The following is a 14,648-nucleotide window of genomic DNA, read 5'->3' on the forward strand; positions in this document are numbered from 1 at the left end:
TCAGAAAAATGGGCTCTGCTAACTACTCCATGAATGTGAAATTCCTAAAAACTTTTTTTTTTTTTTGAGATGGAGTCTCGCTCTGTCGCCCAGTCTGGAGTGCAGTGGCGCGATATCAGCTCACTGCGAGCTCCGCCTCCCAGGTTCACGCCATTCTCCTGCCTCAGCCTCCCAAGTAGCTGGGACTACAGGCACCCGCCACCGCGCCAGGCTAATTTTTTGTATTTTTAGTAGAGACAGGGTTTCACTGTGTTAGCCAGGATGGTCTTGATTTCCTGACCTCGTGATCCGCCCACCTTGGCCTCCCAAAGTGCTGGGATTACAGGCATGAGCCACTCCGCCTGGCCCCTAAAAATCTTAAAGTATGCCATTAAGGTCCTCAAGCTTTCTTAGTCTTCAAGATCTTCTTAATAAGGTATAGAAAGTAATCATTTTCTACTTTAAATAGTAGAAGCACCTAATTTATGCAGTGTTTTACTTATCTCTAGTACTTAAAAATGCAATTGTGCAACTCCAGTAAGTATAAAAATGACAAATCCAGACTATTACAGTAATTATTTGTCTACTTCCAGATACAAATATCACAAATCTTCTTTAAAACATTAGAACGGCTGACCTCAGAGTTCGATATCCTTTGGAGTGTTTACTAAGTACTACAACAGAAGTCTAATGAAAGGAACAGGATAATGAAAAAACCAGTCATTTAGCTTTTGAGCAATGGACTTAATTTTGCATTTTACAGATTTCTGCTCTTGCCAGCCAATTCTAAAAATTTCAAAAAAAAAAAGTTTTTCAATAGTAGATACAAAAACCCACAAACCAGCCAGGTGCAGTGGCTCACACCTGTAATCCCAGAACTTTGGGAGGCTGAGTGCACAGATCACTTAAGGTCAGGAGTTCAAGCCAGCCTGACCAACACGGTGAAACCTCGTTTCTACTAAAAAGACAAAAATCAGCCAGGCTTGGTGGCACATGCCTGTAATCCCAGCTACTCGGGTGGCTGAGGCACAAGAATCGCTTGAACCCAGGAGGCAGAGGTTGTAGTGAGCCAAGATTGCGCCACTGCCCTCCAGCCTGGAAAACAGAGTGAGATTCCATCTCAAAAAAAAAAGAAAAAAAAAATCCACAAATGACTTAACACTGACTACTCTTATTTAAGAATTTTTTAAATCTCTGACAGGTAATCCACTTCTTCACAATATAGGTTCTAACATTCTCAAATAATAAGCTACAAAAGGCATCCTAGTTTTTGATAGAATATATATTCATTTGAGCAAACATGGAACAAACTCTAAATGATGTGAAAATGATATTATTTTCTCAAGACCTATAATGTAGGGAGACTGAGTCTTACTACTTCCATTAAAGCCTGTGGGGGGCTGGGTGTGGTGGCTCATGCCTGTAATCCCAGCACTTTGGGAGGCCGAGGCAGGTGGATCACTTGAGGTCAGGAGTTCAAGACCAGCCTGGCCAACATGGTAAAATCCCCTACTAAAAATACAAAAAAATTAGCGGAGCATGGTGGCACACACCTGTAATCCCAGCTACATGGAAGGCCGAGGCAGGAGAATCGCTTGAAGCCAGGAGGTGGAGGTTGCAGTGAGCTGGGATCACATCACTGCACTCCAACCTGGGCCACAGAACGAGACTCTGTCTCAAAGAAAACAAGAAAAGACTGTGGGGCTTTTTGTTTTAATTATCGTAACCAAAGACGCCAAAAGACTAATTGGGTTGGGGGTAGGGGAGAAAAGCCTTTTGGGAATAGCAAAGCCAGGCTTAGGTCCAGATTACAGGATACCTACAATACACTTTTCTGTTTTCCTCTGAGCCTGCCTGAATCAAGTTAACTCAGGATATGGACTGAGAGCTTCGAAGACAGCTCAGCCCTTTCTCTTATGGTTCATAACGTACTTGCAGACTTCAAGGCAGTATAACTCCCTACTGCCCTCAGATTACGATCCAAACACTTTTGAATGACTCCTCACTATTCTGCACCCCAGGTCAGCGAGGCCAGTGCTAGTGAACCACATGGCAGTTCTCCAGTGGTATTCTACCTTTCATCTTTGCATACTGCTCTTTCTTCTTGTTAATAGGTTAACCCCTGCTGTCCTTTGAAATTCAACTTAGAAGCCATCTCTTTCAAGAACACTTCTTTGACCCCTAATGTCCAACTCTCCCAAATTGGATTACATGCCCCATCCTAAGCACTGCTATGCTGTCACTGCCAGCTTACTAGTTTTCTCTCATTAATCTTTTTTTTTTTTTTTTTTGAGACAGTCTCACTCTGTTGCCCAGGCTGGAGTGCAGTGACATGATCTCGGCTCACTACAGCCTCTGGCTCCTGGGTTCAAGTGATTCTTCTGCCTCAGCCTCCCGAATAGCTGGGATTACAGGGGTGAGCCACCACACCCGGCTAATTTTTGTATTTTTTAGTAGAGATAGGGTTTCACCATGTTGCCCAGGCTGGTCTCGAACCCCTAATCTCAGGTGATCTTCCTGCCTTGGCCTCCCAAAGTGCTGGGATTACAGGTGTGAGCCACCCGGCCATCTCTCATAATCTTAAAGGGCAAGGACTGTCTTCGCTATCCATCACTATGTCCCTAGGACATAGTAGAGCATAGGTTTTGGATTTCCAAGACCTAGGTTTGTATCCCCATCTTGTCATTTTTTAATTGGGGCCACTTGGACAACTTACAAAACCTGAGAGAACCCTTTCTATGACATGGGAAAAAGACCATCTGCCTCATAAAGTTGTAAAGGCTTCAAAGAGATAAGGTATGCAGAGCATGGCTGGCACATAGTGAGCCCTCAATACATTGTTTATGATTCAGAGGCAGGAACATGGGGGATGGAAACTACTTAGGGCATTCTTATACTAGATCAGCATTTTTAAAAGACAGAAAAACACAAAGAAAGGCACTGGTTCCCTTCGCCCCCTAATGTTAAGAAAATCTGATGTCCATTCCCCTGAAAAATGCCCACAGAGAGAAAAAAAGATTTCGAAGTTTCTAAGAATCCCAGATTGAGAAGTACGATAAAAGCTTCCTTGAATTTGCTATGGCTTTTTAAAAAAAAATGCTGGCCAGGCACGGTGGCTCACGCCTGTAATTCCAGCACTTAGGAAGGTCGGGGGGGGCGGGGGGTGGCAGATCACCTGAGGTCGGGAGTTCGAGACCAGCCTGACCAACATGGAGAAACCCCCGTATCTACTGAAAATACAAAAATTAGCCGGGTGTGGTGGTGCATGCCTGCAATCCCAGCTATTCGGGAGGCTGAGGCAGGAGAATCGCTTGAACCCGGGAGGCGGAGGTTGCAGTGAACTGAGATGGCGCCACCGCACTCCAGCCTAGTCAACGAGAGCAAAACTCCATCTCAAAAAAATTGCTGGCCGGTCACGCTGGCTCACGCCTGTAATCCCAGCATTTTGGGAGGCCAAGGTGGGCAGATCACGAGGTCAGGAGTTGAGACCAGCCTGACCAACACGGTGAAACGCCGTCTCTACTAAAAATACAAAAATTAGCTGGGCCTGGTGGCCCGCGCCTGTAAATCCCAGCTACTCAGGAGGCTGAGGCAGGAGACTCGCATGAACTCGGGAGGGGGAGGTTGCAGTGAGCGGAGATCGTGTCATTGTACTCCCGCCTGGGCAACAGAGTGAGACACCGTGTCAAAAAAAAAAAAAAATGCTTAAGCTTGGTCAAGTCACTCTGAAGCTATCGGGAGAAAAATCAAGTGGCCCTAAGGAAAACATAGCCAATAAACCCAAGGAAACAAACTAGTTACAGTTGTCACTACAGAAAGAATCCCCCACAGAGAAGGCATTTGGACGATCAACATGCAGTGGAAGGCCAGGTGCGGTGTCTCACGCCTGTAATCCCAGCACTTTGGGAGGCCGAGGCGGGCGGATCACGAGGTCAGGGGATTGAGACCATCCTGGCTAACAGGGTGACACTCCATCTCTACGAAAAACACAAAAAGTAGCCAGGTGTGGCGGGGCGCGCCTGTAATAGAGCTACTCGGGAGGCTGAGGCTGTAGAATCACTTGAACCTGGGAGGCAGAGGTTGCAGTGAGCCGAGATGGCACCACTGCACTGCGGCCTGGGCGACCGAGCGAGACTCTGTCTCAAAAAAAAAAAAAAAGTTTTAATACGGTAAACAATTATGCATCTTGCAAAGGTTCTGGGGGGAAGGCAAGCAACATACTTAAAATATTAAGCCTTAACTTTTCCTGGATAGCCACTAAGAATCAAACAGTTTGGAAAAATTCCTCTACACCTACTGAAGACTGTTTAAAACACTACGACTGAATCTTTCCAGCCTTTTAACACCACGCTGACAAGTCGGTTTAATAAAACGTAACTCTCCCCCAACCCCCGCCCGCCACAACTAATTAGCACTTTAAAAAAGTACTCGTTTTTCTGGTTACAGGGAAACCTCATGCTTCTCTAGTCCTGCAGGATAGTGAGGAAGGTTTGAGAAGAAATGGAGCGTCCGTGCTGGCCAATTACTGCACAGAAATAACACTTTTCCTTTTTGTCCAGGGGTGGGGGAAGAATCAGGTTTGAGGTCTCCACAGTTGATAAGGCTACAACGATGACTAACGGGCTTCGGAACCGCAGGCGATGCCGACCCTCCTCTGCTAGCCTTGCTCCCATCCCTCCCCCGATCCCTCCCCTAAAGGAAGCCTCGTGGCAATTCGGGTGATGAAACACCAGGCAACGGGCGGCCACGCACTCGGGACGCGCTCCTCGGCGGCAGCCCCGGCTCGTACCACCCCCACCCGGTCCGCCCAGCCAGGGGGTGCACCGCCATTGAGGGTCCCAAGCCTGCACCCTCCCTGGCGTCGGGACTCCCCCAGGCCGGTCCGCCCCGGCCAACTTCCTCGAAGCCTCACGCGGACCAAACCTGGTCCCGGTCCCGCTGCCCCCGAGCCCCGAGTCACCTTCCCTATCACTCCATCCCGCCTCCCAGCCTGCACTCCAGATGGTCAGCCAGCGGAGCGGAGCGGCGCGGCACGCAGAGAGCTGGGAGAGGGGCCCTCGTCCTTGTCGCCGTAGTCCTCTGCCACGGCCGCAGCGCCAACGCCAGAGACGGAGCTGGCCGGGACCGCGCGCCTCTAGTCGCTCCGCGTCCCCTGGCACCTTCTCTTGCGTGGCGCCGGGCAGGCAGGCAAGCAAGCAAGCAAGCAAGCAAGCGGGCGGGGTCAGCGCCCCAGGAAGGGAAAGAGCGCGAGGGCCGGCTAACGCCGCCGCCGCCGCCGCTGAGTCAGCGCGAAGCGCGCTCCCCGCGTCGGTGCCGCGCGGGCGGGCGCCGGCGCCAGCAGTCTCTTGGAGAGTGCAGGCGGCAGCCCGCGGGCTGAGGCCGGAGGCCTACAACTCCCAGCATGCAGCGAGCAGGCGGCGCTTCCGGGCGGCGAGGCGTACACGCGCTCCCTGGCGCTCGCCGGAAGGCGTGGTCGCCGGGGCTTGAGGTGCATGCCGGGATGAGGCGTCCGCCCCAGGAGTCCCTACCCAGCTGCTAAATCCCCGGCTGTGTCTGCGCGGTGTCACAGCTCAAGCGTCAGGTTCGCCCCGTGCATTCCACAAAGGGCTTCTAGTAGTTAAGAGTACGGATTCACGAATCAGGATGACGTGGTTCTAACCACGTGTGAGTCAGTTTAATTGCTTGTCTACGGCCCCAAGTGTCCCCAGTCCAGTTAAAGATCTGATGAGTGCTGACAGTTTTTCAAAATTAATTAATTTATTTATTCATTTATTTATTTATTTATTCTTTGAGACGGAGTCTTGCTCTGTCGCCCAGGCTGGGGTGCAATGGCGAGATCTCGGCTCACTGCACCCTCCGCCTCCGGGATTAAAGCAGTTCTCCTGCATCAGCCTCCTGAGTAGCTGGGATGACAGGCGCACGCCACCATGCCCAGCTAATTTTTGTATTTTTCGTAGAGACAGGGTTGCACCATGTTGGACAGGCTGGTCTCGAACTCCTGACCTCAAGTGATCACCTGCCTCGGCCTCCCAAAGTACTGGGATTACAGGCGTGAGCCACTGTGTCCAGTCCAAAATTTATTTTAAACAGACTAAAATTTTGTCCATGAAAAGAAGGAGAGCATTCTTAGGAAGTCCTACTCACGGGATCTTTCGATGCTACTAAATGTCACTTCATTTATTTGGTCACAGATTTATTAATTTATTAATGCAACATAGAGGCAGTGTAGGCTTAGGCTGCCTCGACTTGACTGCTACTCCGCCTCCTCACTAGTTGACCTCAGGCACTTTAGTCTATCCCTGCTTCACTTTACTCGTATGTAAAATGGGGATTGTAATGGTACCGACCTCAAAGGGTTTCTGTGAGGTTTGAGTTAATACATGTGTTTGACACACAATGTGCTCAATATTTACATTTCATTGTTGATTATTCAATATGTACTAAATACAGACTAGGTTGCTGCCACAGACTACAAACAAAACTTGGAGAGGGAGGAATGGTTAAGAGCATAGAATAAAACTAATGTAACAATTTAACAGCTACATTTATTTAGCTGGCCAAGACACTACACCAGGCATTTCCTATATAAAATACCTTGAATCACTCTTGCATCATGTTTCTAATTTATGTGTTTAAAATGTCATGCTAGTGGCTACAAGATGTCGCTAAAGGAGAACTGGGTTTTAATTTTTTCTTGTTTTTAGAGAAAGGGTCTCTCTCTGTTACCCAGTCTGGAGTAGGGTGGTCATAGCTCACTGCAGCCCTGACCTCCTGGGCTCAAGCAATCCTCCTGCCTCAGCCGCCCAAGGAGCTGGGACTACAGGTGCATACCACCGTACCTGGCTATTTTTGTTTGTTTTTGTAGAGATGGGGACTTGCTCTGTTGCCCAGGCTGGTCTGTAACTCCCAGGCTCAAATGAACCTCCCACCTCAGCCTCCCAAAGTGTTGGAATTACGAGTTTGAGTCCCTGTGTCAGGCCTTAATTTTCTTCATGCTGCTCTCAGTTGGCTTCCTAATGAAATAGGTTCTTTGTTGTTCTGGCATACAAATTTTCTTTTTATTGTAATCCTTGCATGCATTGTGTTTCTACTATTCAAATTATTAATTATTCAAATTAATTAATTATAAACAAGAAGTATCTCTTGTTTTACTTCTGAGAAAACCAAAGTCATGGTATTCTCAAGACTAGAGATAATTCAACAAAGCCTGTGAATCTCCCTCATTTGGAATCTCTCTGGGCCCAATCTGTTTTCCACTGCTAGGGCGCTGCTGCTAAAGCTATATCATATGAAACCACCCTCCCTAAAAGCTCAGGGACCATCTCCAAATAGGAGGGCAAGTGAAACTGTAAGAGCTGGATTGATGGGTGGAATCTGGAAGCTAAAGTAACTCCATCTTTGGTACTAATCTGCCATGTTGGCTTCTGATTAACCACGGTTCCCAGAAGGCCTCTAATATTTCAAGTTGTGTGAGAGCACATACTGTAAATTCTGCCCTTACGTCAAAACAGCCTTGATGTTATTGTACTTCAGTTGTCTACACATCCTGATGTGGTTTGGCTGTGTCTCTACCCAAATCTTATCTTGAATTGTAATTCCCATAATCCCCTCATGTCGTGGGAGGGATCAGATGGAGATAATTGAATCATGGGGGTGGTTTCCCCCATCCTGTTCTCGTGATAGTGAGTTTTCATGAGATCTGATGGTTTTATAAGGGGCTTCCCCCTTTGCTGGGCACTCATTCTTCTCTCCCCTGCTGCCATGTGAAGAATGATGTGTTTGCTTCCCCTTCTGCCATGATTTTAAGTTTCCTGAGGCCTCCTCAGCCCTGAGGTACTGTGAGTCAATTAAATCTCTTTCCTTTATAAATTACCCAGTCCCAGGCATTCCTTTATAGCAGTGTGAGAACAGACATAATACACATCCCTTCTGAATTACATATACCCTTTCCATATGGGGGTTAATGGTGAGGGGATCCACCATCTTGTTTCACTGCTGCTGGAGAAACAGACATGGCTTTTTTCACAAGTTGCTATTGAATGTTTCTTTCTAAGAAAAAAAATCTCAGGCTAGGATTTCTGCCCTACCTATTTCAGTGTATCTTCCGAGTCTAGCACAGTGCCAGCCTGCTAGTTTTAACTCAATAACTGAATCATTGCATGAATTCTTATATTAGCTGTGATAATCAACTATGGAGTATGAAGGCCCAATACTAATCTTGGGCTGAGTGCCTCTGCAGTCTGTATGTTCAGCATATTCCAGGCCTCATCCTAAAGAATATGGCAATTCAATCTATCGTATTATAGATGTCTTTACTTGCTGTTTTGTTTGTAAATTCATGTTGTGGCTACTTCTTATGTTGAATGTCATACAAAGCCTATCTTCAGTTTATCTACTAACATTAGTTCTTTCATTTATGGTAGTTGAAATACCTAGAATTGTAGAAATCTCTTTCAACTTCGTAAACTCATTATTTCAGAACAAATAAAGAGGCTAGGCGCGGTGGCTCATGCCTGTAATCCCGGCACTTTGGGAGGCTGAGGCAGATGGATCACAAGGTCAAGAGCTCGAGACCAGCCTGGCCAACATGGTAAAATCACGTCTCTACTAAAAAAAAAAAAAAAAAAAAAAATTAGCCGGGCATGGTGGCATGGTGGCGCATGCCTGTAATCCCAGTTACTTGGGAAGCTGAGGCAGGAGAATTGCCTGAACCTGGGAGGTTGCAGTGAGCTGAGATCGCGCCACTGCACTCCAGCTTGGGCAACACAGTGAGACTTCATCTCAACAACCACAACAACAACAACAACAACAAAAAGAACAAATAAAGAAGCACTTGGTGGAATCCAACTGAAGAGGACCTGAGAGAGGTATTACATTTGACCATTCCATATTCTGCCTCCTCCGTCCATGAAGGGATAGGCAGTTTCTCATCTCAGGTGAAAATGCTAGTCATCAACATGTTGACAAATAACACTATCATTTTGTAACTGCCCAAAAGGCTCCTTTTGTAACTGCCCAATAGGTTCCCTGCTGCCTAGACAGAGCCAATTTATCAAGACAGGGGAATCTCAATAGAGAAAGAGTAATTCACATAGAGCTCCCTGTATGGGAGACTGAGTTTTATTATTATTCAAATCAGTCTTCCTGAGCATTCAGGGATCAGAGTGTTTAAGGATGGTTTGATGGGTGAGGGAAGGTCAGTGAATCGAGAGTGCTGATTGGTTGGATCAGAGATGAAATCATGGAGAGTTGAAGCTGTCCTCCTGTGCACTGAGTCAGTTCCTGGGTGGCGGCCACAAGATCAGATGACCCAGTTTATTCATCTGGGTGGTGCCAGCTGATATATCAAGTACAGGGTCTGCAAAATATCTCAAGCACTGATCTTAGGTTTTACAATAGTGATGTTACCCCCAGGAACAATTTGAGGAGGATCAGAATCTTGTAGCCTCCAGCTCCATGACTCCTAAACAATAATTTCTAAGCGTATGGCTAATTTGTTAGTCCTACAAAGGTAGTCTAGTCCCCAGGTAAGAAGGGTGTTTTGGGAAAAGGCTGTTATTGTCTTTGTTTTAAACTATAAACTCTAAACTAAGATCCTCCCCAAGTTAGTTCAGCCTATGCCCAGGAATGAACAAGGACAGCTTGGAGTTTAGAAGCAAAATGGAGTTGGTTAGATCAGATCCCTTTCACTGTCTTGGTTATAATTTTGTAATGGTAGTTTCAATTTTAACATAAAGCATGTATGCTTGCATATGACAATCCTTTTATGTATTAATTGCCAACATTTTTGAGCATGTGTGCCAAACACAGTTTTTTGTTTTTTGTTTTTTTGTTTTTGTTTTTGAGACAGAGTTTCGCTCTTGTTGCCCAGGCTGGAGTGCAATGGCGCGATCTCAGCTCACCGCAACCTCTGCCTCCCAGGTTCAAGCGATTCTCCTGCCTCAACCTCCAGAGCAGCTGGGACTACAGTGATGTGCCACCACACCTGGCTAATTTTGTATTTTTAGTAAAGACAGAGTTTCTCCATGTTGGTCAGGCTGGTCTCGAACTCCTGACCTCAAGTGATCTGCCAGCCTTGGCCTCCTAAAGTGTTGGGATTACAGGCATGAGCCACCGCGCCTGGCTGTCAAACACAGTTTTAAAGTGTTTATACATCAATCCTCACAACAACTCTATGGAGGTAGATACTATTATTATTCCTATTTTATAGACAAGGAAACTAGAGTGCATAGAAGTTAAGTAGCTGAACTGGGATTCATTTGTAGTCATTGAAATACAAATAAAAAAATAAAAGAGCTGGGATTGAAACACACATAGTCTGATTCTAGAGTGTGTGCCACTAACCTATCTCTCAAATGAAGGTCCATTAGGATTGATGACAATGTGGAACTATAGTACTAAGTCTGTTCTTCCTATAAATATGCTCAGAAGACCCTTTCTTATAATGACAAAACTTTATTTGTACCTGTCCCATGTCTCCCTTTTCTTTCAATTGCTGAAGTACTTGAAAGAATTATGATGGATAACATTTGTATATGTGGTCCATTATGGTTTTCACCATGCCTCCATGTATCTTCTAATTTGTTCCTCTAACATTGTAGGGATGGAGCAGGTATCATCAGCACCATTTTAAATTTACAGATGAGGAAACTAAGGTAGATCTATTTTAAGGAATGTATCCCAAATTACATAAATGGTAAATGGTAGACTAGAACCTTGGGTTCTTGATTCAAGATTTCTTGCCTCCAGTACACCACATTTGTTTCCTGTACGTACTCCTCCTTTCCTTCACTTTTTGTAATCGTTTTTTCATTCCCAAGTCACTCAACTAAAACTCCTACAAATTTTCCAGTTGTGGGACCATTTTTATTCATTTATTCTTTTCTTTCAACTTCTCTGTTGACCATTTCCTTCTTCTTCAGAATTCTCTTCTCTTTTGACTTCTGACCCTATATTATTCTTAAACTCCTTTTACTTTTTTAAGAATAATTCTCTTGTAAGACTAAGTCTTTCACCATGTGAGGATACAAAAACAGACACCATCCTCAAACAAAATTAGGCCCCACGAGACACTGGACTGCCACACCTTGATCATGGGCTTCAGGTTTCTTTTTTTTTTTTTTTTTTTTTGAGACAGATTTCGTCTGTGGCAGGCTGGAAGCCGTGGCACAATCTCAGTCACGCCTCCGGTTCACCAATCTTCTGCCTCAGCCACCGGTACAGGCCCCACCACCACCCCGGCTAATTTTTTGTTGTATTTTGTAGAGACGGGGTTTCACCGGTCTCGACCCTGACCTATCACCCGCCTCGGCAAGCGTGAGCCACGGCGCCCGGCCTCAGACGTTTCTTTTCTATAAGTTTTTGTATTTTTAAAAATTCTCAGCTGGATGTGGTGGCTCATGCCTGTAATCCCAGCAATTTGGGAGGCTGAGGCGAGTGGATCACGAGGTCAGGAGTTCAAGACTAGCCTGGCCAAGATGGTGAAACCCCGTCACTATTAAAAATACAAAAATTAGCTGCGTGTGGTGGCGGGTGCCTGTAATCCCAGCTACTCGGGAGGCTGAGGCAGAGAACTGCTTGAACCCAAGAGGCGGAGGTTGCAGAGAGCCGAGATCATGCCACTGCACTCCAGTCTGAGCGACAGAGGGAGACTCCAACTCAAAAAAAAAAAAAAAAAAATTCTGTACAGTGACCATGTACTACTTTGATAATCAGAAAATTAAAAAAAAAACAACACCTTTTTTTTTTGTTTTGTCACCCAGGCTGGAGTGCAGTGGTCCAATCTCTGCTCATTGCAACCTCTGCCTCCTGGGCTCAAGCAATCCTCCCTCCTCAGCCTCTGGAGTAGCTGGGACTACAGGTGGGCACCGCCATGCCCAGCTAACTTTTTTTTAGTAAAGGTGAGGTCTCACTATGTTGCCCAGGCTGGTCTTGAACTCCTGAGCTCAAGCTATCCACCTGCCTCGGCCTCCCAAACTGTTGGGATTACAGGTGTTAGCCACTACAACTGGTCAAAAAATTTAAAAACTGCCTATAATAAAAGGAAAAAAAGAGGCCGGGTGCGGTGGCTCACGCTTGTAATCCCAGCACTTTGGGAGGCCGAGGCGGGCGGATCACGAGGTCAGGAGATCGAGACCACAGTGAAACCCCGTCTCTACTAAAAATACAAAAAATTAGCCGGGCGTGGTGGCGGGCGCCTGTAGTCCCAGCTACTCGGAGAGGCTGAGGCAGGAGAATGGCGTGAACCTGGGAGGTGGAGCTTGCAGTGAGCCGAGACTGCGCCACTGCACTCCAGCCTGGGCGACAGAGCGAGACTCCGTCTCAAAAAAAAAAAAAAAAGGAAAAAAAGAAATTGTTTCATTCACTCCGTGAGCATTTATCGAATGTTACCTCCCTCATGAAGTCTTTCCAGATGTCCTCAACGAGGCTTGTGCTTGATCATATCTTTGACACAGCTTGCTTGTTTTTTTTGATCTCTAATTGCATTCATATGTTTTAATATGTTTCTGTTGTGTATCAAGTTTGTGTGGTTATCTTACCTATTAGTCATTTTTTGTGTGTATGAATGAGAAAATAACTTTATTTCATTTTGGGGAGCAGGCAGACATTCAGCCTCAGAACTTCTGGAATTGCTTCTTGATGTCTGTGGCCTTGGTGACCTTGAGCACATTGAAGTACACCGTCTTGCTCAGGGACCAGCACTTATCCAGCGTGACAATGTCGCTGATCTGGACATCCTGAAGCAGGGGAACAGGTGCATGGACATGTTCTCGTGGTACTTCTCGAAGCAATTGTACTTGCAGATGTAGTGGAGATAGTTTCTGTGGATGACAGTGGTTCTCTGCATCTCCATCAGGATCTGCCCTCAGATGGGGACATTACCAGTGAACAGGCATTCCTTGTCTGTGTAGGTGCCCTCAATAGTCTCTTTGGACCTCTTGAAGCCTAGACCGATGTTCTTGTTAAGTACTATAGGAGCTGCTCCTTGCCAGTTTCCTTTAGCAGGACCCTCTTCTTGCTTTAAATGATGGTCAGCTGCTTGTGGTAGGCATGCTCATTCTCAATGTCCACCATCTTCTTGGCTGCCTGAGAAAAAACTAGACAATTATTATTATTATTATTATTATTATTTTGAGATGGAGTTTCGCTCTGTCACCAGGCTGGAGGGTAGTGGTGCAATCTTGATTCACTACAACCTCCACCTTCCGGTTCAAGCAGTTCTCCTGCCTCGGCCTCCTGTGTAGCTGGGACTACAGGCATGCACTACCACGCCCAGCTAATTGTTGTATTTTTAGTAGAGACGGAGTTTCACCATGTTGGCCAGGATGGTCTCGATCTCTTGACCTCATGATCCACCTGCCTCGGCCTCCCAAGGTGTTGAGATTACAGGTGTGAGCCACCATGCCCGGCCAAAACTAGACAATTTTTAAAGATTGAAAGTAAGTGTTATCCTGATTCTGTTTATGGCTAATACATATTTCTCAGTAAATATTTGTGAAATGTATTGAGTTGAACCAAAAAGAACATAATTATGAGCTGATAGCCACTGAGTTCTGTGTCAGATTATCTTTGTGTGTTTCATCTCATTGTTCTTTAAGCCGAATGCCATTGTCACTAAAAGCTTATGCATAATGGGCTTCTTGGCAGAGAAAGAAGTGAGAAAACAGGTCAGGAATGCTGCCTTTATTGGTCCTATTCCAACCATTAGTTCCTCTTACAGGAAGTACATGTGCAGCAGGAAGCCTGAGGGGCAGAATAGAGCATTGGAGTATTATTCAGTGAAAGAAAACATTAATCCAAATCATTTGCTGGTTTTTATAACAATGACATCTTTCCTTTGTATGTCATCTAATTACTAATAGTAGATTACTAATAGTAGATATTTAAATGATCAGTATCCATTAATAATAAGTACAGGGCTGGGCGTGGTGGCTCATGCCTGTAATTCCAGCACTTTGGGAGGCCAAGGCAGGTGGATCACCTGAGGTGGGGAGTTCGAGACCAGCCTGACCAACATGGAGAAACCCCGTCTCTACTAAAAATACAAAAATTAGCCAGGTGTGGTGGTGCATGCTTGTAATCCCAGCTACTTGTGCGGCTGAGGCAGGAGAATTGCTTGAACCTGGGAGGCAGAGGTTGCAGTGAGCCAGAGGTTGCAATGAGCCAAGATCGCACCATTGCACTCCAGCCTAGGCAACAAGCGCGAAACTCTGTCTCAAAACAAAACAAAACAACACAAAACAACAACAACAAAACAACTAAGTTGAAGCACTAAGAGATTCCTAAATGAGACACCTTTAAAAAGTCAGGTTTAGGGCTGGGCGTGGTGGCTCACGCCTGTAATCCCAGCACTTTGGTAGGCTAAGGCGGGGGGATCACCTGAAGTCAGGAGTTCGAGACCAGCCTCAACATGGAGAAACCCCGTCTCTACTAAAAATACAAATTAGCTGGGCGTGGTGGTGCATGCCTGTAATCCCAGCTACTCAGGAGGCTGAGGCAGGAGAATTGCTTGAACCCAGGAGGTGGAGGTTGCAGTGAGCCGAGATTGCGCCACTGCACTCCAGGCTGGGTGATAGAGTGAAACTCCTTCTCAAGAAAAAAAAAAAAAAAAGGTTAGGTTCTATTTATATGCCACATACTCTAAATATCTTACCGTGTGTACTGTCTGT

The 14,648-nt window shown here is 45.9% G+C and overlaps 1 protein-coding gene and 1 pseudogene across 2 annotated transcripts in view; both read right to left on the reverse strand.

Annotated features, from left to right (window-relative positions):
• The window catches only part of XPOT (exportin for tRNA), a 47,321-nt gene extending 41,987 nt beyond the window's left edge, over window positions 1–5,334 (reverse strand). Inside the window, exon 1 of one of the 2 annotated variants that reach the window (XM_032173159.2) lies at window positions 4,940–5,334. The gene's annotated coding sequence lies outside the window, so the exon portion shown is untranslated. Of the gene's footprint in view, window positions 1–4,407; window positions 4,429–4,939 lie in introns of those variants that run through there. The other variant, XM_058426646.1, reaches the window with a different exon arrangement.
• A 7,207-nt stretch (window positions 5,335–12,541) lies between these two features.
• Window positions 12,542–14,648, reverse strand: part of LOC116480806 (small ribosomal subunit protein uS17-like) — a 165,197-nt pseudogene continuing 163,090 nt past the window's right edge.

Source organism: Hylobates moloch, unplaced genomic scaffold (genome assembly GCF_009828535.3).
Source record: "Hylobates moloch isolate HMO894 unplaced genomic scaffold, HMol_V3 SCAFFOLD_13, whole genome shotgun sequence".
Taxonomy (NCBI): domain Eukaryota; kingdom Metazoa; phylum Chordata; class Mammalia; order Primates; family Hylobatidae; genus Hylobates; species Hylobates moloch.